Raw genomic sequence first — 5,365 nt, 5'->3', positions numbered from 1 at the left:
CCGCGCTCTGCGCGGGCCCGGGGCGCGGCGGGCGGCTCAGCGGCGGCGGCCGCGCTCTGCGCCTTCTCGGGGCGCAGCTCCTGGGAGCACGAGATGGGCCGGGCTGATGCTGCCGCCGGAGCTGAGGTCTGGCCTGGAAATCCGATAGAGACACCACGTCAACCGGCGCGGGGAGTCCCGTGAAGACATGAGGGCGCCAGGAGCGCAGGCTGGTCCTTGAGAGCCCGGGCCGGGGGGCCGGCTGGGGGAGGGGAGGCGCGGGGCCCCGGGAGGGGGGGCGGGAGGAGGCTGTGAGCGAGGGAAAGCGGCGCGGCGAGGAGGCGCCCGAGCTCCCGAGGAGGGGGCTCGGGGTGCGGGTGGGTGGCGCGAGGCGCTCCTCCCCGGGGTGCAGGGAGAGCGCTCAGCGCGTGCAGACGCCCCGGGCTCGCGTCGCCTCCCTGCGGGGCGCTCCGGGGACCGTGCGGAGCTCCGCGCGCGCCAGCCGGAGGGGGCAGTCTGAACTTGGCCGCGGTGCCCGCGCCGGCCTCTGCCCGCTGGCCCCGCGCTGGGAGGGAGCGCGCTCCGTCGGGCGGAGGCTGCACCGGGCGTTCCTCGCGCCTGTCGAAGGCTTTGCTTCCTTCCCGGGGCCTCGCCCTCTGGCTTCCCTGCGGGCCGACGCGGCGGGCGGAGAGGGGCTGCGCGCGGGAGCGCTCCCACCGCGGCGGAGAGACGTGGAGCGGCCGGGCGGGAGGCAGAGCGTGTGCCAGGGGACGCGCAGAGCGGGGATGGATTTATAGGGCTCTCACTCTGTGACGTGCCCTGCAGTGGCTTTTCTGATTCGCTTTCTGACCTAAACACACATTAGTTTAGTCCCCATGCTAGGGCCAACACGGTCTCCAAATACCTGCTGGCTGAAGTCAGAGGCTCTGCATATCATGTATTACATGGCAGGCAATGAAGAAGGCTTCTGAGGCTGGCCGGCTTCTCAGTCCTAGGCTCCATTTTCATGCTGTTGTAATATAATATCAGACGTGGGGTAGGCACATACATTCAAAATCCCAATTCCAGAGGAGTAAGGTCACTTTATCAGGAACGGGTCAAGGGAGGTTGGGCTAAACCTGCTTTTATCCCCATTTTTGAAAACGCGGGATGGGAAACCTAAGCGAGCACTCCCTTGGGTACTGAGTGTCCAGTGAGCAGGGACCCAGCTCCCACTCGTGATCTCTGGGAGACCTTTTAGGCATTCCTTTTGTTGGTTAGCTTACCACCAGAAGCAGCCAGAGCCTTCTTTTGTAGAGGACACGAGGAGGGCAAGTCCTTACGCACACCCTGTGCATGACTCTCCCCATAAACACATTTCTTCACACAGCGCATGGAATTAGCCCTGCCTTTCAAATAATGTACTAAATGAGGTATGTCTTTGCTAAGCTGAAGCCGGCTCTCCAGAAGACACTGGGACCTGAGTTCAGTGGGACCTCTTTTATTTTATTAGCTGGGGCCAGGGAAAGTGTAAACAGGCTTGGTTTACATCGAGGTACCTCTAATTGTATGACTCATCCCGTTGTTGGGGAGTATGTGTGCTTCAAGTAGCTGATACAGACAATAGACAGGGGAAATGTGTGTGGCAATGTGGGGAGAAGATCATGTATTATTAAACTTCTTGGAAGTCAAAGATCAGCTACTTTGGAGGTTTGTCAGAGAAGCTAGTGTGGGAGGAAAATTGTTCTTACTAATGTTACTGTGATTTAAGATGAAGCGGAGTGAAAATGAAGTCATCCAAACATACCTTAGCTGAGGTTAGGATGCTCCCTGTAGTTGTGCAGAATATGACATTTCCTTCTTTGATGGATTTATGGTAGAAATGTTGGTGGATGTGGAAATGGGAGGGCAGGATAAGCTTAACGTAGTTGTCTTGTCGTAGCTTAGCGTTGTTTTTGGAATTTGAAGGCATCCCTCGGCAGCGCTCCTACCACGGGTGATTTCTTCATTTTCAGAAGGTTTTTCACTGAGGCTGGTCAGACCGTCCGAGCACCTGCAATGATTTAGCACTTGTTATGCGCTAGACTCTGGAATTGTGCTGACTGGGCCTTTTGGGGTTGCAAAGAACAGATACCACTGAGTTTACCCTAAGTGATGGGAGTTTACTGTGGAAGGAAGGCTGACCGGAATCTCCACCGCTCAGCCACGTGTCTCCGAAAAGCCTTCCGGAAAGGCCACCCAGCCAGGCCTCACGAAAACTGGATTGAAGTTCAGGAACTGGAAGGTCATTCAGGATCCGGCTCTGTGGCTGGGTTATCTCGCTGCCCCCTAAGCAGCAGGCATCTGGGATCCCTACTAGCAGGCTTAGCCGCCAAGGTAATTCAGCTCCTCTCTCTCTGTTTCTCTTTGATTGTCTCTTGGCTTCTGATCCTGCTACCAACTGCACAGCTCCCTGTTGATCTCACATTTTAACTCCTTTAGTGAAAGAATCTAATTGGCCACACCGGACACTGACCAGATGCTAGACTCAGTGTTTGTATCAGGCCTCCTTTTGGTTGCTGGACACCCTGTAGATCAGCAGACCTTGGTCAGGTGCTTAGTCACCCAAGTCCGTGCTGTTGGGGTCACATGGTACCGAGCCTGGCCACCTTTGCTTAAGAAACGTCCTAGGGTTCTTCCTTGTCTTCTTTCCATGGGATTTGTGTCCCCAGAAGGAACTGTGTTAATGGTAGGCTCTTGGAGTTTAATGAGCGTCCGTCTACTACAAGACAAGACTCAGAGATGAATAAGATGCAGCTCCTGCCTCTCTGTGTACTTACCATGTATAAGAGAGGGAGACATGCATACAAGTAGTCACAGAATAGAGTGATAAATGCTCTAACCCAGGTAGGTGTGACATGTCCATGTCTGATCTTCACATGGCCGGTCAAATCCTGGGAAGATTGAAAACACACTCATGCTTTGGGCCTATTCTTGGGCAATTAAATAAGATTCTCTTGGGCCGGGGAGCCCAGAAGTTGATATTTGTAAAAATGTTCCCCAGGTTCTAAGTACACCTGGGGTTGAGGTATCAACTTTATTTTTTTCGATGATTATAATCATTTTATGACTATTTTTGAGACCAAAACTAAGAGATTTACCGATTTTGATTGTTCCAGGCCCTCTAGGACTAAGATGCTTCCAAAATACTCAATTTCTTTTGGAATACTATCTATCGATTATCTTGAAGCCGTAATATAAAGGAAAATGTAAAATTGAATTTCGAGTTAAAGTAAATACTTCTAGTTTTGAAAGAATATTTATGTGCAGGATTACAAAGATGACTGGAGAAAAAGGGGAAAGGTCTAAAGTTGTCCAAATCTCCTAGTACAAAGCCCAACATTTAAATGTACTGTATTTGGGACGCCCAAGTGGCTCAGTGGTTGAGCATCTATCTTCAGCTCACGGGGCGTGATCCTGGGGTCCTGGGATCGAGTCCCACATGGGGCTCCCTGCGGGGAGCCTGCTTCTCCATCTGCCTATGTCTCTGCCTCTCTCTGTGTGTCACATGAATAAGTAAATAAAATCTTCTAAAAAACATAAATGTACTGTAATTGATATTGACAAAAATCTCTTCAGACTCAGGCTTTGACAAATAATGAAAAACAGTTTCTTCTAAAGTGGCTGCCATGAAGCAAGCATTTGATGTCTTAGGGACAACTGGATGGCCTGATGTCATAGTCTCAAAGCTGCCATATGCTGAAAGTAGGGACCCCTCCACAGCTCTATCTTTTCCTTTTTCTTTCTTTAAAAATTAATTTACTAATTAATTAAAGTGAGAGAGAGAGAGAGAGAGAGAGCATGAGGAGGGGGAGAGGGAGATAAGCAGACTTCTTGCTGAGCAGGGAGCATGATGTGGGATTCAGTCCCAGGAATCTGAGATCATGACCGGAGCTGAAATCAAGAGTTGGATGCTTACCTGACTGAGCCACCCAGGGGCTGCACTGCTCCCTCTCCCCCATCTTCACCTTTTTCTAGGAAATAAGCTAAGTTTGATATGAAGCTGCTCCTTAGCAAAGTCTAGAAGAGAACAACCTGCAGCCCCACTTTTGGTCTGAGTGGGTAGATTGCTCCCTGAAAAAGTAACAACACACCACTAAGAATCCTTACGTTGACCCTAGATCTTGGCCTTTCATCTGGAAAACCCTGCCTGCGAATCAGAAAGAGAGAAGCAAGTATTGCTCAGGCATCTCATCTCCTCTTTGAGAAGAAAGGTTCAAAACCCTCCTGATTTCCCATTTCATTATCATCATCTTCATGGGAATTTATTGTAGATCTCTAATGAAAGATGTTTAAATGATGGACTGTGCTCTGTGCTGGAGGATTTTCCAGTCACGGCGAAGAAAAAACACAAAATGATAAAAAGAAGTCTAGGATATCCTGAGGCTGTGGGCCACCACTATGACCATATTTGGAACTCAAACTAGGCCTTTCTTGGGGAAAGTGAGTGGGAGGGGGTGGCAAGGGGAGCATTCCAGGCTAGGTGGAAGAGGCCTCTGGAGACTCCGGGCTCCGCACTCCCAGTGGGACTCTGCAGCTGCCGTGCCTGGAAGGGCCAGGCCCCGGGTCCCAGGACTCCCTCATAACATGGGTCATGACGGCTGAAACAGAATCCATCACTCGAACAGGGCAATTTCCTTTTCAAAGTCACCACTTTATTGGGGAGGGATTTGTTTCATGCATGCTTGCTCTTTAGCAGTCATTTTCACCAATGATACTATTACTCATAAAGAAAAGATAAATTTGCTATACTTCAGACTGCTTATAAGAAGAGAAAAGAAAAAAAGGAAAAGGGGAGAAATGGACTGTAATGGCCTCTTTGCCAAGTAGTAGTAAGAGACACATTCTTTAGAGTAAATTGTTTCTCATAAGAAATCAATTCTGACGTTGACATGGTAGATTTATCAGTGATTTCTAGCAGTTTCTTTTATGAGGATCAGACCGTCTAACTATCCATTAATTTTGTTCTTGGTTCTTGAGATTATTTTATGAGACGCCTCTTTTTTTTTTTTTTTCCTTCCAGAAATAAAATTTCCATCAGGTAGGAGGGTTATGGCAGACTTTGTTACTATGCAGATGGTCTAATGGCTTAGATCGGGGATTGGCAAACTTTTTCTATGAGGAGCAAGTGTTTTCTATAAAGTAAATATAAATGTTTCGGACTCTGTAGGCCCAGATACTGTCTCTGTTGCCATTGCTTAGCTCTATCCTTCTATTACAAAGGCAGCCACCCATAACATGTAAGTGAATGTGCAGAGCTGTGTTCCCGTAAAAATTTTATAGACACTGAAATTTGAATTTTTGTGTAATTTTCACCTGTCATGAAATACTATTCTTTAGATATTTTTCCCCCAACCATTTAAGAATG

Source organism: Canis aureus, chromosome 4, assembly GCF_053574225.1.
Source record: "Canis aureus isolate CA01 chromosome 4, VMU_Caureus_v.1.0, whole genome shotgun sequence".
NCBI classification, from domain to species: Eukaryota; Metazoa; Chordata; class Mammalia; order Carnivora; family Canidae; genus Canis; species Canis aureus.
Note: the sequence above shows the minus strand (reverse complement) of the source record.